The sequence below is a fragment of the Aquarana catesbeiana genome, linkage group LG02 (genome assembly GCF_042186555.1).
Source record: "Aquarana catesbeiana isolate 2022-GZ linkage group LG02, ASM4218655v1, whole genome shotgun sequence".
In the NCBI taxonomy this organism is placed as follows: Eukaryota; Metazoa; Chordata; class Amphibia; order Anura; family Ranidae; genus Aquarana; species Aquarana catesbeiana.
This window is the reverse complement of record NC_133325.1, coordinates 147,760,303-147,786,092: the sequence shown is the minus strand read 5'-3', so window position 1 is coordinate 147,786,092 and position 25,790 is coordinate 147,760,303. Positions and strand designations below refer to the sequence as shown.

Sequence of the window (25,790 nt, the reverse complement as noted above, 5' to 3'; positions counted from 1 at the left end):
AGCATCATTAGTTTCAAGAAACTATTAGATAAGCACCTGAACGACCGCAACATACAGGGATATACAATGTAATACTGACATATAATCACACACATAGGATGGACTTGATGGACTTGTGTCTTTTTTCAACCTCACCTACTATGTAACTATGTATACAGACATATGTAGAGGGATAGATGACACTGCTGTCTGGACTGGTATGACATAGATTTTGGTGTATGCCTTTATCAGGGTTTAAAATGAGCCTCTCTTTTTATTAATTGATCTTTATTTTGAATGTTTCCTATTTTCCCCTGAACCTGGGTATTTGAGGTCAACACAAGCAAGAATGGAAATGATCCCTATAGTAAAGCTATCTTTTTATGTGTTCATATTTGAGGCACCTAAGAGCCCTTGCACACTGGGGCGGGGGGCGGCGTCGGCGGTAAAACGCCGCTATTATTAGCGGCGTTTTACCGTCGGTATGCGGCCGCTAGCGGGGCGGTTTTACCCCCCGCTAGCGGCCGAGAAAGGGTTAAATACCACCGCAAAGCGCCTCTGCAGAGGCGCTTTGCCGGCGGTATAGCCGCGCCGTCCCATTGATTTCAATGGGCAGGAGCGGTAAGGGAGCGGTATACACACCGCTCCTTCACTGCTCCGAAGATGCTGCTAGCAGAACTTTTTTTATCGTCCTGCCAGCGCATCGCTCCAGTGTGCAAGCCCTCGGGGCTTTCACACTGGAATGAAAGCAGCGGCACTTTCGGGGCGGTTTGCAGGCGCTATTATTAGCGCAATAGCGCCTGCAAACCGCCCCAGTGTGCAAGGGCTCTAAGCAAACTCTGGCTATCACAAAGTAACTTTCAGCACTAAAGACATCAGTTTGAATCCTAACCATGGCACTACCTGCATTACGTTTTCACAGTCTCCCTGTGCTTGTGTGGGTTTCCTCTGGGTACTCTGGTTTCCTTTGACATTTAAAGGCATGTTGGTAGGTTATTTGGCTCCAGTCTAATTTGGCCCTGGTACAAATACACTATATTGTCAAAAGTTTTGGTACACCCGCCTTTACATGCACATGAACTTTAATCACATCCCAGTCTTAGTCCGAAGGGTTCAATATTGCGTTGGCCCACCCTTTGTAGTTATAACAGCTTCAACTCCTCTGGGAAGGCTGTTCACAAGGTTTTAGGAGTGTGTCTATGAGAATGTTTGACCATTCTTCCAGAAGAGCATTTGTGAGCTCAGGCACTGATGTGGACAAGAAGGCCTGGCTCGCAGTCTCTACTGTAATTAATCCCAAAGGTGATTTATCGGGTTGAGGTCAGGACTCTGTGCAGGTCAGTCATGTTTCTCCACCCCAAACTCGCTCATCCTTGTCTTTATGGACCTTGCTTTGTGCACTGGAGCGCAGTCATGTTGGAACAGGAAGGGGCCATCCCAAAACTGTTCCCAAGTTGGGAGCATGAAATTGTCCAAATTGTCGAACTAAGGGGCCAAGCCCAACCCCTGAGAAACAACCCGACATCATAATCCCCCCTCCACCGAATGATTTGGACCAATACATAAAGCAAGGTCCATAAAGACATGGATGAACGTGTTTGGGGTGGAGGAACTTGTCTGGCCTGTGCAGAGTCCTGAGCTCAACCTGACAGAATACCTTTGGGATAAATTAGAGCGGAATTAGAGCGTCAAAGAGAGCACGATTTGGCATAAAATCCTTCATGCTATGCGAATCGTCAACTGGCTACATTTGGAATTCTGTCCTATTCTGTCCTATACACTGGTAAAGGAACAAAATTCAACCCAAAATACAGCAACTATGGAATGGCAACATCTTCCGTTCTTTCACTGATTTAGCCATTGCTAAATCAGGGCTATTGCGTAACTACCGACAACTTTTACACATCTCCTGAACTTTATGAGTTTCTTCTGCAGAACAAAACGGATGCCTATGGAACTGTTAGGGCTAACCGGCACAACATACTGCCAATGTTTGGCAGTAAGAAGCTGAAGACTGGAGAAATGGTTGCCTGGCAGAAAGGCAAAATGATGGCACTGCGATGGTGTGACAAAAAAGACGTGTGCCTAATGAGTACAGTCCATAGTACCTGCACTGTTATGAAAATCAGAAAGGAAACCAGGTTCCATTTGTGCAGTCCCATGTTTCAAAATTTTTCATACCCGAGATGTTTACTGAACCAATATGCAGTGACTAGTAATATTACACCCTTGTTTGGACTAATTTCAGTGTTTTTCATTTGATTATATTATTGAATAAAATGTATTGAATAACATTTATTAATATTATCTTATTATTTATAGTTATTTATTGTTTTATAAGTTATGATTTTTTGTTTCAAACTTTATCATACCCGGGATGTCTATTAGACTGTTGTTTGGACAGATTATTTCTAAGAATTTCTAAGAATTACAGGCCTATAATATAAAACGTCAAATTTCCATGCAAAACTTTCAGCATCACAAAACAGACATAATCATACCGCCAGGTAGGTTAAAGAGTAAACACTGTTTCACCTTATTTACCAAGATTAGTGAACATCCACATTGCCACAGGAACAGGCACGGGGGGGGGGGGGGGGGGTTTGGGGGGGTTTATTTACAAAAGGCAAATCCATTTTGCACTACAAGTGCAAACTACAAATCCAAAGTGGCAAAGTGCACTTGAAATTGCACTGAAAGTGCAATTGGAAGTGCAGTCGCTGTAAATCTGAGGGGTAGATCTGAAATGAGGGGAAGCTCTGCTGATTTTATTATCCAATCATGTGCAAGCTAAAATGTTTCTTTTTATTTTCCTTTCATGTCCCCCTCGGATCTACAGCGACTACACTTCCAAGTGCACTTTCAGTGCAATTTCAAGTACACTTTGTACTTGTAGTTTGCAAATTAGTCAAAATTAAACAAAATGGTACCAGGCAGTCTTTTTATTGCAGAAGAGACATACTGGGGTTGATTTACAGAAGGTGAATAAGCTGTTAACTTTGTAAAGTAATTTTCACTTTGCCAGTGAATATTCCCTTAGCTTAGAGAATGTGGTAACATTTTACTTTGCAAAGAATAGCCATTCATGTGGAAGAAAAATAAAAAACAGTATTTATGCTTAATTGGATGATGGAAGTCAACAGAGCTTCACCTAATTCAACAAGTTAAGGGAAAATTCCCTTGTAGAGTGATCAGCCTATTTATCTTTAGTAAAACAACCCTACTATGTCACTTTTGCAATAAAGTACTCTTACCCACCTGTTAATCTTCCTTTTGAAAATTATCCCTGAGCTGCACATGCAAAGCCCAGTGTACATTTTCATTATATGCCGGGATAAGGGAATCGAGATGGCTGATCCAAAACCCAGAGGAAGGCCGGGTGAAGATATCGGTACCATCGAGAGAGCTTGTGGACAACTTATCGACTTTTTTGGGTTATTACTTCAGTACGTACATTAACCACTTCAGCCCCGGAAGGTTTCACCCCCTTCATGACCAAGCCATTTTTTGCGATACGGCACTGCGTTGATTTAACTGACAATTGAGCGTGCATGCAATGCCGTGCCCAAACAAAATGTATGTCCTTTTTTTCCCCCACAAATAGAGCTTTATTTTGGTGGTATTTGATCACCTCTGCGGTTTTAATTTTTTGCTCTATAAAAAAAAAAATGCCAATTTTGGAAAAAATATATATTTTTTACTTTCTGCTATAAAACATATTCAATAAATTTTTTTTTTTTTAAATCTAATTTCTACATCAATTTAGGCCAATATGTATTCTGCTACATGTTTTTGGTAAGTTATTGCGTCTACAAACTATGGGATATTTTTATGGCAATCTTATTTTTATTTTTACTACGGTAGTAATTGAGATCAATGATTTTTAGCGGGACTGCGACATTGAGGTGGACAAATCGGACACTAAGTGACACTTTTTGGGGACCAGTGACATTAATACAGTGATCAGTTCTAAAAAAAATGCCCTCTCACTGTACTAATGACACTGGCAGGAAAGGGGTTAACTTCAGGGGCGATCAAAGGGTTAAGTGTGCTCCTAGGGAGTGCTTTCTAACTGTGTGGGAGATGGCTTAACTGGAGAAAGACAGAGATCCATGTTTTTGCTTAGCGGAAAGACAAGATCTCCATCTCTCTCTGACAAAACGGCGGTCTGCCTTATTTACATAGGCCGACCGCCGTTCTGCCTCTCCTGTCAACGATTGGCGGGTCCCCAATCACAGCGGGAGTGGGTTCGCTAGCAGCACGCGCGTGTGCCACAGACTCAGAAGAAGACACAACGTACAGGTACATTGTTTCGCCAGCCGGGCCGCCCTGCCACAGTAAGTGTGGGCGGTCCGGAACTGGTTAAAGTTCTTTTACAGCACATTCAGCTTTTTACATGTTTGTTCTTCCATATTTTAATATAGTTTATATATTTTTGTTAATATATTAAATGTAGAACTTTTTAGATCAACCAGTAGAGACAGAGTAGATTAGCCACCACCATCTCTCTTCATCCCTACTAAAGGAAGATAAGATATCAGCCACACTGGAAATGCATGGTTAATTTACTAAAGGAGTAAAGACTATTCACTTAGTTAACTGAATGTTCATGTTACAAAGCTAATGCTAATAAAATGCTGTGTCCACTTTAATATTTTAATAATGTGCTAGCAAGAATCAATTTTTTTAAATTTGAATTGCAGGTGAATGGGAATTCAGAGTGAACACGGTCTTAGTTAACCCCCTAGCCGTATTCCCGAGTCTGGCTCGGGTTGGATTTTCAATATCAAAAGTGGTAACCAGACTCGGGATCGCATCGCAGGATCCTTGTAGAGGTTACTTACCTTGTCCCCTGGATCCTTCGATGTCTCCCCGCTGTGATCTGTGAGCCGCCGTGTCTCGCTCGATTCACAGTGCCAAGCTCCGTTCCCTGTGAGCGCTGCGACGCACGGGGATGGAGTTCGGCGCCAAATTCAAAAAGTAAAACACACAGTACAGATACAGTATACTGTAATCTTACAGATTACAGTACTGTATCAAATAATTACACATCCCCTTTACCCCTAGTGGTCTGTCCAGTGTCCTGCATGCAGTTTTATATTATAAAAACTGTTCTTTCTGCCTGGAAACTGGAGATTGTCCATAGCAACAAAAACTGTCCCTTTACATCAAAAGTGGCTTTAGACCAGCTAGAAAACAGCGATAATAAATTAGAATCACTTTCAGAATTGAGTGATAGTGATTTGTGGGGAAATCCGTCATCAAACACTAAAAGTAACAAAAGCGACAATTCTGTAACTGAGCAAATTTCAGTGTTTTTGATTTGATTACATTATTGAATAATTTTTATTATTATTATATTATTATTTGTTATAATTATTTATAGTTATTTATTATATTATAATTTTTTATTGCGTTTTTCAAACTTTATCATACCCGGGATGTCTACTAGACTCTTGTTTGGACAGATTTAAGTGAATTATTCCTAAGAATTACAGGCCTATAATATAAAACGCCAAATTTCTGTGCAAAATAATTGTACCGCTTTCAGCATCAAAAATCTGAAATAATCATACCGCCAGGGAGGTTAACCAATCCCTATGGGTTAGTGAACTCATTGGGGTTGATTTACTAAAGGAGTATTAAATGTTCACTTAGCTTGGGAAATCAGGTGAGGGTCTGTCCCCTTTACCTACCCAATTATGTGCAAGGAACAAAATACAACAGAATTTTTTGGTAAGGTGTAATTGGATGATTGAGGAGAGCATGGTTAACCTTATTCACCCCTAGACTCGAACTGTGAGAGGAAATAGTAAAGCACAACCATTGTGTAGAACTGCAAAGCAGAAAGCATATAAGTAATAAGCAAATATGGTTGCCCCTATGTACAGCTACAGCCAGAAACTATACACAGAAACAAGGACTTGAAAACAATAGCAAACACTGATAAGATTATTTACATCAAGCTGGTCTACATTACATGAAACATCTAAAAAAAACATGAAAGGCATATCATTTAAACAGAATAAGCCCGCTCAAAGTGTACTGCTCTCATTGGAGCTCACCTGATGTGCATTGTCCAGTGGTTGCTCATATCAGTTTAAAGCAAATATTGTCCAAAGATCAGATCATTCTTCATAGAATTACCAATGGCTTTTATGTATGGCCAGCTTTACACTTCTTTCACAAATAAATGCAAATACAGGATTTAAACCAATAAAAAAGATAACTAAAGAGCACACAACAGGGATAGGAGGCATTCAGATACCTTTAATGTTTCTAGAAACAACCCTTCAGTACATAGACCCTCAATCCAATTTATATATATATATATATATATATATATATATATATATATATATATATATATACTGTATATATATATATATATATATATATATAACTTATTTTTTTAAAAGTCAGTAAAAATAGACTTCTAGTTGTTCAACCACCAAGCATACACCATGACTGATTATATATTTATTGAACAGAATGACCTTTCATGTCTACGGTCTGCAAAAAATAGCTTCTTTTACATTATCAGACCACGCACCCATACATAGCTCCTTAACAATAGGAGAAAACATGGTTTGAAAAAAGCAATGGCAGCTAAACCAATCCTCCATTTAAGAACCTACGTATAAGAATAAAGCTGACCATACATTGTTAAGATTTTTTTTGTTCAGCCGGCCAACTGAATGAAAAAAAACTGAACCGATTCCCCCATCCACTCGTTTGATGTGGATGTGGGAATCCTTCTCGCTATATCATTGTATTTTGACAGCGGGACACCCCAACCATCAGAATACACAGATCTGCACATGCAGCCTATTGGCTACATGTGCTGATCAAGCAAAGATTTACCAAGAGGCCAGTTTATGAGAAGTTGATCGATTGAGAATTAGAAGAGAAACTCAAAACTCTTATGCCTCGTACACACGGGCGGACTTTTCGACTGGACTGGTCCGACAAACTTTTCAGCGGACTGACTTTTGACGAACTTCCGACAGACTTTCTAACGAACGGACTTGCCTACACACGATCACACCAAAGTCAGACGGATTCGTATGTGATGACGTACACCGGACTAAAATAAGAAAGTTGATAGCCAGTAGCCAATAGCTGCCCTAGCGTGGGTTTTTGTCCGTCGGACTAGCATACAGACGAGCGGATTTCTGGGTCTGGCGGAGTTACGACGTAAAGATTTGAAGCATGTTCCAAATCTAAAGTCTGTCAGATTTGCGACTGGAAAAGTCCACTGAAGGTCCGGTGAAGCCCACACATGATCGGATTGTCCGCCGGATTTGGTCCGTCAGGCCAGTCCTCACTGCTCATTGATAAAGCCAAGGTGAAATGAATGCATTGTAGATGTGCATTCCACGAATATGGGAACAAACCTGGCAAAATGTGATCGAATGCACATGCTACATTTCTCAAATTAAGAGATCAGACTACATAAATCAGGATTCTCCAGGAATCGCCGATGCATTTAAAACATATTACTCTTCTCTCTATCATTTAGATGCAACACCATCACATACAAACCACTCACAAAGATACATAGTTACATAGTTAGTCAGTTAGTCAGGTTGAAAAAAGACACAAGTCCATCCAGTTCAACCTTAAAAACAATAAATAAATAAAATAAAAAATATTGTACAATCCAATATACCCAATTTTAAGATCAGCTGCTGCCCTGTATTTTTCACAAACATCAGGTATACCCAAACTCCCTGATGAAGCCATAAAGACCTTAGAAGGCCCTATCACTACAGAGAAAATCTTGAGTGCTCCTAAGTCTATTAAAACAGTGAAGGCGCCAGGCCCAGATTGCTACAATGGCCTATTATAAAACCTTTTAAGGGCATCTTAACACAAAAGTTTCTAAATGCTTACAACTCTATAAGAGAGGCCAAAACATTTCCAACAGAATCCCTACAGGATTATATTTCAGTCATTCCAACCCTATCCCAGTTACCATTCTATCTCACGGCTAAATGAAGATTTGAAAATGTTCACAAAACTTCTTTCTTCGAGATTAATCTTGTTTATCCCTGACATAATGCATCCAGACCAATTGGGATTTACACCAGGTAGGGAAGTGAGGGACAATACCCAATGGGTATTGAATGCGATTCGCTACGCCCAAACTAACATGTCCTGTTAGTTTTCCTGTCAACAGATGCTGAAAAAGCATTTGGCAGAGTGGACTGGAACTTCATTCAGGCTACCTTAATTCATATAGGGCTCAGTGACTACATGCATCAACAGCTATTAGCACTCTATTCAACACCTTCAGCGGCAGTCAAAATATATGAACCCATATCTACCCATTTTGGCATACTGAATGGCACATGACAAGGCTGCCTCCTTTCGCCTCTTATATTTCTGCTTACCCTGGAACAATTCTTTCAAGTTGCCTGGTCTCATAATGACAAAGCTGGCATACAAACTCATCTAGGTACACATAAACTGGTTACATAAGCGGATGAGTTTTTTTCATTACATCCCCCTTAATATCATTTCCAAATTTACTAATGGAATTATATCAATACAGTAGACTATCAAGCTTCAAAATAAATTATTGTAAGTCAGAAGTGATAGGGATAGAGACCAAATCAGAAAACTATTTTCTTTTAAACATTCATCCCATATACAATACTTGGGGACCACTATACCTATTAATCTCCATGTAAATTTCAGCCCCTTGGCAAAGACAACCAAACAAGACCTAAAGTTTTGGAATAGAGATGCATACACCTAGTTTGGACAAAATAATATAGTTAAAATGAATATATTGCCACAACTTCTGAACCTTCTCCAACGATTCCAGTGAAATTGCCATCCGGGTTTCTTCTTGGCCTAAGAACCAACTTCCTGAAAAACATTTGGCACAAAAAAACAGCTAGATTAAAAAGATCTATCCTGACACTACCTAAGATTAAATGAGGAATAGGCTTCCCAGACCCAGTCAAACACCATAAAGCAGCTCATCTTACCAGACTGCTAGACCTCTAGACTACCAGACACAGTACAACTCAAAGCCATGGGTTAGAATGGAAAAGGCACTGATTGAAATGCCTTTGGTGGGATTGCCATGACTTTCTGACATGGTTGAGAGGTTAACCATAAGTCAGCACCCACTGGTGGGAGCATCAATAAAGGTATTAAAGACCCTTATTGCACAAGGATCCTATCAACTAGTTCACTTTTCTTAGAACAATCGCCGTATGACCACATCAGAAACAGGAATTAAAATACATGCCTGAATAAAATTTTTACTAGCGACATTTCTTTGTAATCTATCAAAAGAAGGAAAAACAGTAAAGGTTGCCGCACCCAATTTTGCCTAGCTCATACACCAGCATGATACATCCTTTCACAACTTAATTCCATACTTATAGAGGTGGGAACTATGTTTGGCTTTGCATTTTTACAACAACAGGAGAGGGATCTAAACACTTAATTTACCCAAGATAAAAAAAAACAAAAAACTCATACTTCTCCTTGCTCAGTAGCTTATAAATGTCAAGAAGGGAACTATAAGTTACTTACAAGGTGGCACAAAACTTAATCGAATGTTCACACAGGTCACTGATTATTGATGATATCTTCAGGTGGAGGGCACTCTTTTACATTTTTTTGGGGAATGGCCATGGCTTGAGGAGTTTTGTGTGTCTCTGGTGAGGAACCGATCAGCATATTTGTTGCATGATACCCCTTTATCTATTAAAAAGTATAAGAGCTCTTTTCTAAAACACTATGTAAACACTGCAAAAGCTTGCATACCAACAATGTGAAAGCAAACTGCCCCACCGACAAAATCACAATGGATTGAGAAGGTGAAAAAGATCCAACAGATGGAAAATCTTGCTATGACCTTGGAAGATCAGTCTGAGAAATACTGGAAAATCTAGACCCCATGGTTTCTTTATTGCAACCAAATATAAAAATGGAAACATTTGAGATGCAGTATTCCACCCCCTCAAAAACTGGATGCTGAGAGATAAAGGGTAAGGTTCCCCCTTCTCCTTAACATACCCCCTTCTTCTCTACCTCTACATTCCTATCCCCAAACCAACCCCTCCCCTTTTTTTCCCCTCTCTTTACTCCAGCTACCTAATTCTTTCTTTTGCAAAGTTTTTTAGATAGAATAGATTCTTTCCTCAACTATCTGAAAAATGTATGAAAAATTGATACAAGGGAGACACCTGCAGCAGAAATACATATAAGATTCAGAGATAGATAGTGGTACATATAATTGTGAAGTTGGCCTCAAGGGTTATACGCCACCAGTTGCCTCACCCAATGTTTTATGCAGAATTTTTTTTTTTATGCAGCCTCACCCATGTCCACCAATGCAGCCTCACCCGTGTCCAACAATGTAGCCTCGCCCATGTCCACCAATGCAGCCTCGCCCATGTCCACCAATGCAGCCTCACCTGTGTCCACCAATGCAGGCTCGCCTGTGTCCACCAATGCAGCTTCACCTGTGTCCACCAATGCAGCCTGGCCCATGTCCATCATGTTGCCTACCCGTGTCCATCATGCAGCCTACCCGCGTCCATCATACATCCTACCCGTGTCCATCATGCTGCCTACCCGTGACCACTCGGCTATTGAAATGAAAGCCGCTAGTGATGTCCCTTGCGCTCTGATTATCCAGCCGGCTCTCTCCTCTCTCTTCCCCTCTGTGAGTGCTGGGAGAAGGACTCCCATACAACCCACTGGCCGGTGGTGCTTGCCCCCCCTCGCTCCCAGGCAGCCCACGCTCACCATCCCTCAAAATCCACTCGCAAAATGCGCACAAGTGAGTGCAATTTTTGAGGGCTGTATATATATATATATATATATATATATATATTTACATATATATAGATAGATAGATAGATAGATAGATAGATAGATAGATAGATAGATAGATAGATAGATAGATAGATAGATAGATAGATAGACAGTTATACAGTGAGGGAAAAAAGTATTTGATTCCCTGCTGATTTTATACGTTTTCCTACTGACAAAGAAATGATCAGTTTATAATTTTAATGGTAGGTTTATTTTGACAGTGAGAGATAGAATAACAATGAAAAAATACAGAAAAACGCATTTCAAAAAAATTATAAATTGATTTGCATTTTAATGAGTGAGAAAAATATTTGACCCCTTCGCAAAGCATGACTTAGTACTTGGTGGCAAAACCCTTCTTGGCAATCACAGAGGTCAGACGTTTCTTGTAGTTCGCTGCCAGGTTTGCACACTTCTCAGGAGGGATTTTGTCCCATTCCTCTTTGCAGATCCTCTCCAAGTTATTAAGGTTTCGAGGCTGACGTTTGATAAAATGTTGAGATGTTGTCACCGTCTCACCCTCTCACCAAACTGCTTGGCGTTCTTCTAGTAGCCCATTCCAGCCTTGTGTAGGTCTACAATCTTGCCACTGTCATCCTTGGACAGCTCTTTGGTCTTGGCCATGGTGAAGAGATTGGAATCTGATTGATTGCTTCTGTGGACAGGTGTCCACAGACCTTTAAGACAGTGCTCCTAATTTCAGCTCGTTACCTGTATAGAAGACACCTGTGAGCCAGGAATCTTGCTGATTGATAGGGGATCAAATACTTATTTCACTCATTAAAATGCAAATCAATTTCTAACTTTTTTGAAATGTGTTTTTCTGGATATTTTTGGATATTTTTGTGGTTATTCTGTCTCTCATTGTTCAAATAAACCTACCATTAAAATTATAGACTGGTCATTTCCTTGCAAGTGGCCAAATGTTCACAATCAGCAGGGGATCAAATATTTTTTTCCTTCACTGTATAACTATATCCCGTGGCGGCTGGTGCTCCATCAGTTGAGGGGCAGCAGACAGAACTGAACACAGATCCCACTTCGGTCCAGCTCGACACTGCACACTAACCCCCCCCATCGCTCGAGCCTGCCACCACAAACTATTGACAACAACTCGCCCGCCAGGCCCCCATCAGCCCTGCACTTATCCCATGCAGGCACGGCTATGGCTTCCCCCCTCGGTCTCCTCCATGTCCCGGCCATCGCTTCCCCTCCGGGCTAATCGGGTCTTCAGACTCCTGGCCAATGGGGTCTTAGGACTCCTGGCCAATGGGGTCCTGCTTCCTGATTGGCCGGGAGAAGAAACAGGAAGACATTAGCGAATATTAATTCGGTAATATCACACAACAGGTGGCCTCAGGGCGCAGTGCTCTGCTCCCCGATCCCACCCTTTTTTAAAGCCAATTAGAATCTCAGGTGCCCTGCATGGTGGTTAGGGGGCTGGACGCATGGATTAGGGGGGTGGCCCCGTGCGCCCCTAATGGACAGGTCACCCCTGACTATATCTATGGTATAATATATCTCAGATGTTTTAAGTGAAAACAGTCTATCTGGTTGCGAGGTGAGATAATTTACATGACACTATTTTTAGTATGTTTGTACAAGTCTACTTGAATGGTAAAATAAAAGAAAGAACGAAAGGTGAAGAGTTATTATATGGCATTAAGTATAGTGGAAAAAATATACAATAAAAGGACAGGACAATCACTTTCTGTGATTTCCTTATCAGTAATATTATAAAAATGGCAGGCCACCTTTGAGGTAGAACTAAAAAAAATGTTTTTTTTTTTCAGTTCAGATAGAGTAAGGGAAGTTATAACCACTGTAAATGTTTTCCATCTGTGTCTCATTAGGGAGATTCCCTTTCACCTCTTGTACCATAGCCAAAACAGAATTTGAGAGAAAATCCTACCAAAGCGAGGAAAAACCAGGTGCCGCCAGGGTCATCAGAACTATTGTCGCCATTGCAAGATTTCTTCCCTATTCCTGTTCTGGTGACAACCCGAAATCTCTATGATAATGGTAAACAGGACAAGCAGAGAAGGTGAATCACCATAATGGGGGCACAAACAGCAATACAAACCTGACAGATGCTGTAATCCCCCTCCACTCTACCTAAAACTAAAAAAAAAAAAAGTTTTTTGGCTTTAGTTATACTTTAACTGTCAAGACCTCTCATAGGTTAACAATCCACATGAACTGATCTTTTAAATTCATTCTACTAAAATACCTGTGAGATTCAAGGTATTAATATTAATAACACGTAACAACTGGAGGGAAGGCAAAATTATAAGCAAATTTGTGTGAAATAACTTAATTCTTTCGCCATCCATCATATGAAAGACCCTGTCCACACACACTCTGCTTCAAACAAAAATCACATAATTATCTGTCTGACAATGTGAAAGTGCTGAAATGGTTTACATATCATTCCTGAAGGAATTTACATGCTTCCTTCCTCTTTGACAGCACTGGTCTCTGCATTTTCCTCTCCACTTACATCAAATAATATGGATATTTCTGAACATGACTCATCACAGCATGGCCGTTTGTTTTATATACAGTATATATAGAAGCGTGACAGAGAGCTAATCAATGTGCTGCTTCTCCTTTTACTGTCCTGTCACAGGCTGGGGAGGGGCAAAACCTGCAAGTGTTGCTTAAAGTGTTACTAAACCCAGGACCCTGCATTCACTATATCTGGTCTTCCACATTACACAGAACATGGAAATGCAATTGTTTTAGTAAATATAAATTGATAAATAGCTTTTCTCATCAGCAGTTAGAGCAGCGTTGTGACTTGTATCACTATCTGCTTAAAGCTTGTAGGAGGAGTTTTCATTTTCCCCTGACCCTCTGTCTGCGCAGTGCTGATTGGCCCTGTGCTGATCACATGCACTCTCTAGCAATACACACCAAAGAAAAAACTCTAGCAATAAACACCAAACTGAGCATGTGCAGCCTGTCCCCTAATTCTCTGTTCTATCAGGAAATGGTCTGGAATCAGTGGAAGAAGAGGAGGATCAGAGAGACAGGATCACACAGCCTTTTTACACAATGCAGAGGATAAACCCCTTAGGTTCCACAGTGTGTATAACAAGCATGCTATTCTGCATATACAGACTGATTTTACTGTTATGGGTTTAGTAACACTTTAACTGCAGCAAAGAAAAATCAGTTCTCCTGTCCTACTCAACAGGAATGTGTTGTATGGCAGAGCTGCCATCCAGCAGGACTCGGTGGACAGAAAAACAAATTAATGGGTTAGTAAAACAGTTCCTTTATATGTTCTTTATCTGTTTATTTAGCTGTTTGCCCAGAGTTCAGTTTTAAGAAACCCCTTTTACTGGCAAAGTTGTGGTAGAGACGTCTATGAAGCATTACAAAAGGAATAAATCTAACAATACTGCTGGGCATAGGCAATGTTTGTGGCACTCCCCGGATGGATGGGAAGGCAGCGATCACCACACGCAACCCCCCAATGGGAGAAAGTGATCGCTGCAAGCACACACCACCCCCCAGGTGGAGGAGAAGGTGACGGCGGAGACTGACCTTAAAGCGGATGTAAACCAGAATTTTATTTTTTTTAAATTAAGGCTTGCACCTTGTACAGTACAGGATTTCATGTCATCTGTGCTCAGTCTTGCCACGAAGAGTTAATCCAGCTCTGAGCAGTCCTCTTATCTTTTTTCAGGGAGATAAAAAAGGACAGACAGAGGAATAGGAGTCTGTTTCTCCCCCTTGCTGTGAGTGACAGGTGATTTACATATCTCATGCAGGAGCCTGAGAGAGGCATTCTGTGTATTTCAGATCCCCTCATCCTTTCTTCTCCAGCTCTCCCAGGATTGGCTGCTCCACACCTCAGCATGATTGGGCATGCTGAAGTCATATGATGACCTTTCTGGGTTTTGACTGGATGTTAGTGATCATAGCAGTGTAAGAAATACACAGGAGAAAATGCATATTGACAAGGGGAGTGTAGAGGTGGGCGGGGAGTCTACTAACATCGCGACTCCACCCACCAAGCTCCAGACAACAGACTTACCCACAGAATCTGCAAGTTTTCGGGCCTCATAACAGACAGAGGGGAGACATTTGACAGGTAAGGATACATGCAGGAAGCATGTATATCCTTATAGATAACCACTATGGCAGTAGTTTAGAAAGGATGAGAGTGGGTTTATATCCACTTTAACTTAGAAGGCAGGGGGATGAAGAGCCGGGCCATTCTCCTCTCCGTTCTTCTCTGGGCTGAACAGGAAGTGTGTCCTGAGACACGATTGGCCAGTGTGTCCTGAGATACGATTGGGAGTCCTAAGACTCCCTGGCCAATCGGGTCTCAGGAGCTGCTTCCTGATTGGCTGAGAGGAGAATCAGGAAGACAATAGCGAATATTAATTCACTATTGTCACACAAGTGGGTGGGCTCAGAGCACAGTGCTCTGCGCCCCGAGCCCACCCTTTTTTGAAGCCAATTAGAGCCTCAGGCTCTAATCATGTGTTTCAAAAAGAAAACACCATTGGAATCCATACGTCCAGCACCCTGCATGTAGATTAAGGGCCGGGTATGTGGATTAGGGGGGCAGCGCCCCTGCGCCACGTATGGACGGGCTCCCACTGGGCACATGTGTAAATGACCAGTATGTCTTAATGGTAGCTATAAAGGGTGGTCAGTTGTTAAAGGATAACCCTACTTTTATTAAAGTGGTAATAAACTCTATTTTTGTATTTTTACCTACAGGTAAGCTTATAATAAAGCTTATAATAAAGCTTACCTGTAGGTTAAATGAATATCTCCTAAATGTTAATCTTTTAAGGAGATATTTTAGTGAGCAGAATCCAGTGACGTCACCGGCGCATGTGCTCTGAAAGAATGGCATACCCACTTTGTTCTTTCAAAGCTGTGTGCTGTGCCTGATACATACTAGCACATTATGACTTTGCCTTGCAGGGGGAATTTTTTTTTGCCTAAGTGCTCATTTACACTTGCTTCGGCTTCAACACACATTAACGGCTAGTTTACACTTGCTTCAAAACAAGGCTTCGGACAGGCTTTGTTAAAGCTCTCTGAACGTTAGTCAAAGCCACTAAATAAAATGGTTTGCTTACAGTCCTGCTTACACCTTGCTTTTGCTTTGCTTCGGCTTCTTTTCCAAAATTATACCCCATGTAGCTTTAGTGGTGCTTCAAAGCGTCTTCAAAGCCTCCATAGAAGTCTATGGCAAAGCTCGCTTGAAGCCCCACTAAAGCCCCACCGAAGCCTCATCGAAGCCCCACAAAGCCTCAACGAATCCCCACCAAAGCCCCAACAAAGGCTCATTGAAGCTCCATAGAAGATCCATCAAAGCCTCATCAAAGCACCAAGCAAAAGCAAGGTGTAAACAGGACTGTAAGCTAACCATTTTATTTAGTCACAGGAGCTTTGACTGGCATTCAAAGAGCTTTAACAAAGCTTGTCCGAAGCCATGTTTTGAAGCAAGTGTAAACTAGCTCTTAGGGTTTACTACCGCTTTAAGAGAAAAAAAAATCTCTGTTAGCTATATATACTGCATGGATTTTAGAACGCTCCATTGTAGGGTTTAACTCTTGTCAAAACTGACTAATGCAATGCAGTATGTCCTTAATACTAAGGCCCCACGCACACTGGGCAACTAGCCCTGGTGTATGGACCTCTAGCATTTAGCTGTGGATGGAGAGCACAGGTGCACCATCCAGCACCATTCAGCCCCACCCATAACAGCCTTTTTAAATTGTATGAGAGGTTGACAATTGCTGCTGCTGGACAGGGCTGGATGGTGCACCTAGCAGTTTTTACATTTAGGGCAGTATGTGCCCAGATACAAATGCCTGAACACAGGAAGTCTAATGTGCATGGGACCTACCTTAATAGGTAAGACAGTCTGCCTACTAAAGTCACATGATCCGTCCTAGTGTTGCAACAAGAGAATTCTGTTGGGAGAAACAGCGAGCTAATCATTTGAGCAAGTAATTACATTTCTGGAATTGCACACAAACAGTGTAAGGGTCTATGTTGACAAGCTTTTTTTCATTTCAGAACTCTTCCTCTTCCTATACAAGCTTATGAGAGTGCAAAAGAAGCGTAAAGTAGGTCAAATGCAGACCAAATGCACCTGCAATAAATTCTAAATAAAGCTCCAAAGCTATCTGCATATGTGCAGCAACACAAGTCCTTTGAAACAGGTCCAAAGATCCCCAGAATTACTATAATTTCATGGTTACAGAAAGAAGAATGTATTTTAGCTTTTATTGTTTTGGCAACCTTTTGTGGTGGTTGCAATACCACTGCAAAATAATAGATTACTGGGCAGCTGGTGTTTTTAAACAAACCAGCGAAGGATCCTAAGTGACGCCATTGACCAAATATTACCATATTTTGTCAGTTACTTTATCCAGCATTAACGACTGGTTTGCTTGCACACAGCAGCTGGCTGGGGATCTATCTGCGATAGGAATAGCAGCAGGTGAATATCTTCTGGTGGCGAGTCTGATGAGAGAACATATGCAAATCTGGAAGACTTCTTAGAATAAGGGGACACCCAAATGTGGTGCTACCACCAACAAAATGTTTATTAAAAGCAGTAGTAAACACTTATGTTTATCTTGTACCTAGAGGTAAACCTATAGCAAGACTTACCTGTAGATACTGTGAATATCTCCTGAACATGCACCGTTTAGGAGATATTTACATGTATAGCAGCCAGTGACATCACCGCTTGAGCAATGTGCTCTCAATGGACGGCATGCCATCCATTAAGAGAGCTGTGCTGTGCCCGTGATTCCCGCCTATGACTCCCACTACGACATTTCCTTGCATGGGGAAAGCTTTTTCTTTTCTTTCACATTTTACTACCACTCAAAAAAAAGTGCAAAAAACATACTAACAAAAAGTAATATGGCAAAAAGAATTGAATATATTGGAACCCAAGTGCTGACATCAAGGCCAAGATATGGAAGTCCCATACAGAGACCTAGGCATCAATCAAGCACAGATGCACATGATGAGGAAGAGGGTCCATCCCCTTGAAACACATCAGAGTAATAAGTAAATCTACAAAGGACTCGATTACGCCTATAGAGCAGTATTTACAGAATCTTTTTTTTTTTTTTTTAATTGGACCATAACATATTTTTAAGTATTCAGATGCAAAATTACGTAAGGAAATAATGTCTTCATCAACATGACACCAGTGGGGAGGGTGACTAAGAACCAAGAAGAGGACTACCTGCCCTAAAATGAACTTATAAGCCACCCTAGACCTTTAAAAGCACAAGGCCTTCATTAGCAAGATTCAACAGACTTTGTTCTGTCCACCTACCATTCTCCTATCCAATGAGAGGGGTGGCCCTGCCAGTACCACCTGGCTTGACAAACATCAGTTTGACGTTTGAAGGAGCTAGGTGGAAAACTGTTGGCCAAGCAAATGACTGCAGCCAATCAGCTGTAGTCACTGTTCTAGTATTCTGACAGCCATAGGTGCTGGCTGTCAGAAAACAATAGCCAGCAAGAGATTTTTGTCCAGCAGAGCTGTTTAGTGTAGATGGAGGGATCTGTAAAGCAGAGTATAGGTGTGCATGTTTTTTCAGCAGGTTGAACAAAAGAAAACAGACAGATCCCTGTAGCCACAATAGCGATGTGTGATGCAGGGATCTCCCCGCTACACTATTGTATTCACTATTGCAGCCTTTGCAAGGGCTGATCAAATTCCGGTTTTCCAGCATGACTATAATCTGATTATTAGACAGACAGAGGTACCGATGGACCGAAAACCTCTCCAGCATTACCTGTTGTTTGGGTTATGGAGCGATTTAACATCAAAGTGTAAAACCCAAGAACAAAAAATGTAATATTCTTAGATGAATAGATAGATAAATTTTAAATTTATAGTTCTCAGATGATGTGGCTGCATTAGGTTCCTTTTTTTCCAGTTTTTTTTTGTCCATGGTAATCTTGTGAACAACACATTTCTTGTCCCTGGTTGGCTGTACTCACCAACTGAATCTATGGAGGGAGCCATGGATGCCATGCAAGCTGGACTATGAACTTTGGTCATTGGCCTTTGGTGATCGCCAATATATTAGGGATGGGGTGTTTAGTAGCTTACACAAAAAAAAAGATAAGACCGTTTTGCTTTCTCTTTAGCTCTCAGGAAGTCACAGGGACACGGCATTACTGGCTAGGTCAACAGATATTTTCCAATGCAGCCAGCACATCTAATGCATGGTTAGCTGCAATTTATTTCATGTTTATTATTGGGTTTTGTTATCCTTTAAGCAACTATTACTAAATACCAAGCAATAATAAGCATTTGTGAGCATTGGATGCATGTTACCAAAAGTACTGATTTTCCAACATGTTGAAATTCTCTGCAATTATTTAGTGATTACTGACCTTTATCTACAAAAAAAAGGGAACATCAACTATCAAACATATTAATGTTTTTCTTTGGCAACACTAACTGCCCCAAAGAGGATAGAAAATCTGCTTAAGTGTAATTATGGTGTTTATGAATGCATTGCATTGACCCTATATAATCCTGTTATTTGGCAAAAAAGACTGGCCAAAATATGTGGATGCTTTGCCAGTGATCATTGATACCAAGACTGTATTTTGATTGCTATTTTAGTAAATCTACACTTATGTGAATGGGTTCCTTATTCTTTAGGGTAGCCCAGGTTCATAGATGTACCTGCTTGCATTTGCAGTATCCCAAAACTAAAAACCTGTTATGGAAATAATGTCCACAGCTTCCATGGTCAAGCTCTGGTCTGCCTCTTCCTATGCCTTCCTGTTGGCCACCTAATTTCTGGTCTGCCTGTTCCTATACCTTCCTGTTGGCCACCTAATGTGAAAGGTGAGTTCATCAGTCAATCAGAAGGCAAAGGCAGGAGGAAACAGACCAGAACTGGATTTGATATTTGGATAATAGTGTGACCCAGGTTTTGAGGATCCCAGTGTGCTTCTAAATGAATCTGCAGATTTGGGTAGGCAACTGGAGGTATTCAAACCACAAAGTAAGTTAAGCCAACAAGTTCATGTAGAGCACAGAAACAGAAGCATAAGCAGATTTGTAATTGGAATAATATACCTCCTGCTGCAAAATATGGAGGATCACAAAGTAGTTCAACGGCAAAGTGGTGTAAAGAGGTCACAGATCAAGTAACCTCTACAATACTTTTTATTTTATAGTAAGGTAGAACAATATTCCACATAAACAAAATTTTGAGTTAAAAAAAAAAAGATTTTAACCACTTCCCATCCCGTGTATAGTAATATGACGGCCTCAAGGTGGCTCTCTCATCCTGGGCGGGCCATCGTATGACGTGCTCGGCTTCCTGGCCGTCTAGGGGGCGAGCCCGCCTGCCGCGTCGTTCATGCGGCTGTGATGTCCGCCAGGCACCCGCGATTGCTTGTAACAGAGCAGGGAGCTGCTCTGTGACAAGATCCTGTCAGATCCTGTCAGATCCACGTCATGCCAGGGAAGCGGAGACAGATCGTGTGTTCCTTGTATATAGGGACACCAATCGATCACCTCCCCCAGTCAGTCTCCTCCCCCCTCAGTTAGAATCACTCTCTAGGTAACACATTTACCCTCTTGATTGCCACCTAGTGTTAACCCTTTCCTTGCCAGTGACATTTATGCAGTAATCAGTGCATATTTATAGCACTGATCACTATATAATTGTCAATGGTCCCAAAAATGTGTCAAAAGTGTCCAATTTGTCCGCTGCAATATTGCAGTCCTGATAAAAATCGCAGATCACCGCCATTACTAGTAGAAAAAATAATAATAATAAAAATGCCATAAATCTATTCCCTATTTTGTAGGCACTATAACTTTTGCGCAAACTAATAAATATACGCTTATTGCAATTTTTTTTACCAAAAATACTTAGAAGAATACATATCGGCCTAAACTGATAGAAATTTTTTTTTTTTAATTGCGATATTTATTATAGCAAAAAGTAAAAAATATAGTGTTTTTTTTCAAAATTGTCGCTATTTATTTGTTTATAGCGCAAAAAATAAAGACTGCAGAGGTGATCAAATACCACCAAAAGAAAGCTCATTTGTGGGGAAAAAAATGATGTAAATTTCATATGGGTACAGTGTTGCATGACCGCGCAATTGTCATTCAAAATGTTACAGCGCTAAAAGCTGAAAATTGGTCTGGGCAGGAAGGGGGTGACAATGCCCTGTATTGAAGTGGTTAACCACTTAAGGACTAGCCTCGTTTTGAGATTTTGGTGTTTACAAGTTTAAAACAGTTTTTTTGCTAGAAAATTACTTAGAACCCCCAAACATTATATATTTTTTTCTAACACCCTAGAGAATAAAATGGCGGTCATTGCAATACTTTTTTTCACACCATATCTGCGCAGCGGTCTTACAAGCGCACTTTTTTGGGAAAAAATCGTGGCGATACCTCACATGTGTGGTTTGACCACCGTTTTCATATGCGGGCACTACTCACATATGAATTCGCTTCTGCGCGTGAACTCGTCGGGACGGGGTGCTTAAAATTTTTTTTTTTTTCTGATTTATTTTACTTGTTTTTTTTTTTATTTTTTCGCTGTTTAAAAAAAAAAAATGGGTCACTTTTATTCCTATTACAAGAAGTGTAAAAATCCCTTGTAACAGAAAAAAGCATGACAGGTCCTCTTAAATATGAAATCTGGGGTCAAAAAGTCCTCAGATCTCATATTTAGACTTAAATGCAATTATAAAAAAAAAATTGTCATTTAAAAAAATAAAAAAAATAAATTGGCCCTTTAAGAGCTATGGGCTGAAGTGACGTTTTGACGTCGCTTCCACCCTGCAGTGTCATAGAGACAGGTGAGGGCCATCTTACCCTCACTCGTCTCCATGTCAGCCCAGGGGACAGACGCGATCGCCTCCTCCGCTGCCGATGGCTCTGGTAAGCGGCGGAGGGCACCGGATCGTGGCGGGAGGGCGGTGGCACATCTCCCACCGCCGATAACAGTGAGTTTGTGGCGAATCCGCCGCAGAGATCACCATTATCGTAAACATGACCGGCTCCTGAAAAGATGGATACCTCAGTTGTGGCAGCAGCTGCTGCCGTTACCGAGATATCCATCTTTAAAGTACCGACGTATATGTACAGGAGCAGGTCGGCAAGTGTTAAACAGCCATCGTCTTCTCCAGATGAATTCTACATTGACCACAGTTAGAAATTCAAGTGTGGACACTATTTTAGTGAGTCATATGCTGCAAGTCACACCACTGTTTCCAAATCTCAGCGAAGCCATCAGAGATCTCCAAACACAGGCTATATCTTATGTGTGACATTACTTCTTTCTAAACATAAGCAGTTGCATCACTACTTGGCTTGATATTTTCAGGCAACCCAAGTGATATAAATATTGCTTCTAACAATCAGACCACACAACCAATGGAAAAATATGTAATTGCGTGCCTTGTCCAACACATAGCAAAAAATATCTGGCTAAAACAACGACTGTAAGTCATTCATTAATGTTTATTTCACTATGCAAAGCGATTCTTGGAAGTTCCCAATCTGGATGAGGATGCCCCTACATGGCTCTTATTAAGCTGTCCATTAACATGAGAATGCACACATAAACATTTGTTTGCTAGCTGGATAGGTTATGTGATTCTTTGAACATGGCTTAGCTGTTAGCTCTTCTGGCCTGCAACACTAGGGTACTTGGTTGGAATCCAAACCAAGACACTACCTATGTAGAGTTTGCATATTCTCGCTGTGCTTTCCTAGGTTTCCCCCACACTCTAAAACACGCTAGTAGGTTAATTAGTTACTGTCCAAATTGATCCTGGAATCTATATGCATGCATGTGAGGTAGGAACCTTAGATTGTAAGCTCCTTAAGGTCAAAGACTGATGTGAATGTACAATATGTAAATTGTGTTATATACATTTTTTATTATTGCGTTATTATTATTTTCTAGCATGTCTAACATCTATTCTGTTTTTTATGAACACCTTCAATGTGAAGACTGAGAGAGAGAGAGAGAGAGAGAGAGAGAGAGAGAGAGAGAGAGAGAGAGAGAGAGTAACTATTTAATGTTAGAATTATCTTTCTAATGACCAACCGAATTCTAATGCCGCCGGTCAACAATAAGCACAAAAGCTACCAGCCAATACAGAAGCCAATTTATTCTGACATTTAGACAGCATTCTGAGAAACGTTAAATATACTGTATACTTTCATAAAGAATATGGTTTGTTTCAGTAGATACATGTTGGGACATTTGTGGAAGATATGTAATGGCCTTATATTTTCTTATCCAAGCAAAAAAAAAAAAAAAGGAAGCAACTATTAATTTAATATGTTTCTTACTGAATATCGTGTTTTGCCTTGAGAAGTCTTTAAAGGAAGAATTCAGGAATAAACAAAAATGTTATCAGTAGTTACTAATGGCAGAGCTGTTAAGATCTCAAAATATAACCCATTACTTGAAATTATTTTCCCATTTTCCAAAGCTTAGGGGACTGCTAATATGCAAATGTTCTAAGCTCCTGTCTGTTGTCTGTGCCTCTTCTGCATAAAAGTGAACCTTTACTTTAAACATACTAGGCAAAGTAACAGGTTTCCTTTATTGCAAGCACCGTAAGCTGTCCATTTAGTTTTCTTTTGCTGTTCTATCTTGCCACCCCTATCACCCCTACAATACCAAGTACCGTACTTGATATTGTTTGATATAGGGAACACATTGAGGCTGATTTAATAAAGGAGTTGAGAATCTGCATTCAATAAATTGTGAATCAACTGAAAAGCAAATTTGTAAACAGACATTCTTTTTGCTTGGATAACTAAAGTGAATATCTGCAGAATTTATTAGGTGAAGATTCTAAACTCCTAAAATCAGCCCAATGCTAAGCTCTCTACATCCCCATATTGTATTGCTGTGTAACTGAGTATCCATTTACCAGCCCCATGCTCTCTCACATAGGAGCTTGCTGAGCCCTGTGCAGATTTTGACTTTCAGAAAATCAAATCACGCATAGAAATTTCAAGATGCATTGGTAGATGAAGGTGGAGGAACTAAGCAGAGACATATTACTCATGCATTTTTAAACATGAAAATGCATATCAAGCTGAAATCCAATGTTTTCCTAAGTGGTTGGCTCACACCTACTGTATGTGTTGTAGAAATTATAAGGGCCGAATAACACCTACACAACCACACACACTGTAATACGCACAACACAGTGTGAATCAAGCCTTAAAGTATCAGAGTTGATCAGAGGTATCATCTTCTCTTGTTAATCTAGAATCTGCCATGGAAGTATGAATAAAATAAAAATGGCTGCTATGGGAAGCTAAGATACATTCACACAAGATGCCCTTGGTGCTCGTTCCTGCAATGAAATATTACAGAACGCAGTGACCAGTGGAACTGAAAATCTCTGTTCATAGAAGTTTTGTTAAATTGCCTTTTTTTAACGGGCATGCAATGCCTTTTATGAAGATATTTTTTATTAGTTTTATGGAAAGAAAGGTACAGACCAGCCTTACATACTGTCCCTCTTCTGAACCTAAATAATTTTGTCCCCCTTTCCGACCAATGCTGCCCTTCTTTTTAGGACTGATGTTACAAATCTGTATAAATACATTTATACTGTTATTAAAGGGGATCTATCAGCCAGTAACCTTACAAGTTTGCAAGGACAAATTGTTCACGTCATAGTATTCAGAAAAAATTACATTTCTGAAAAAAGCAGTATAACCTGTAATGTACATTATTGTGTTGATTGTTTGGAATCACTAATTTAAAGGAAAAGCTGCACATATCAAATGGTAAAATTTTTCCTTGTCTCTCAACATCTTATAAATGTGGAGTATCGTTAATATGGGCAGCACAAATAATTATGTGTTCAAGGATGCTTCTTTTGATGATCAGCCTGTTTTTCTTGTTTAAAATTATAGCGGAATTAGAGGTTGGCAAAGGCATTTAGTCCAAATGCTTTGTTCCCTCCTCCCACCTCATAAATTTGGGAGCTATGCTTATTGGAGAGTTGTATTGTGTACATTTGTGAATGACCTTCGTTGAATTTTATAACAATTCATTATCTATTTCAGGGTGTAGAATATGGATATACAATGGATATGCAATGAACGTGACATAAGTCAGTAGTGCTCACATAACACATATTTATTCCTCTTCACATTATACACATCACGTCACTACACTGGAATACTACTATGAATAAATACATACCCTGTTGCTATAAAATCCTTTAATGTTCCTGACATATTGCCAACAACTATTTCACATGTATGCTTGGATAACCAGGTAGTATTACTAAGGAGCCAGAAAAATATAGTCCAGAAAAGCCAGTGGGATGTATAGAAGGTCAATGTAAAAACAAAACAAACAATACATACACGTATATGAAGTATATAAACATAACTTAAAATGGCACTCAATACAAAAGGAAATATATCCTTTCCAAAGTAATAGTGAAGTGGGAGAATGCAAACATGCTGTTGGACATATCAGCAGCTTTCCAACCAACATTTAACTTGGGAAAAAGGACAAGGTCTCTAAGACAAACCATGCCTTAGAGACACAATAAAAGTTAAAGCATAAAAACAACTTAGATCATACCTTGTCCTCACCCCTTTACCCTACATTAATAACAAAATGCATGTGTTCACTCAAATTGCTTTGATATGCCTTGGCATGTGTATAAGACCCTTTGGGCCTGATTTACTAAAGGAAATGAACAATAGCAGGGATAAATCACCATGGTACATTTGCACTGGCTCGCATGAGTGCGCTGATGTATACGCACATAGCGAACCTAATGCTTGAACCTATCTAGCAAATTGTAGACTGATGTTCAATGCTTACAGTGCGGTCCTAGTTTGTTGTGCACATTAAACATCCCAATAATGCTGCTTTTGTGCCTTCTGTTCTGATAAGGTGCACAAAGGAATTAAA

The 25,790-nt window shown here is 40.3% G+C and overlaps 1 protein-coding gene across 20 annotated transcripts in view; it reads right to left on the bottom strand.

Annotated features, from left to right (window-relative positions):
* Positions 1–25,790, bottom strand: part of HOXC4 (homeobox C4) — a 152,243-nt gene that overhangs the window by 28,234 nt on the left and 98,219 nt on the right. For 2 of the 20 annotated variants that reach the window (XR_012241514.1, XR_012241515.1), the window contains exon 2: positions 16,706–16,772. The exons of the other annotated variants lie outside the window; for them this stretch is intronic. The gene's annotated coding sequence lies outside the window, so the exon portion shown is untranslated. The remainder of the gene's footprint in view (positions 1–16,705; positions 16,773–25,790) is intronic. 20 annotated transcript variants of the gene reach the window in all.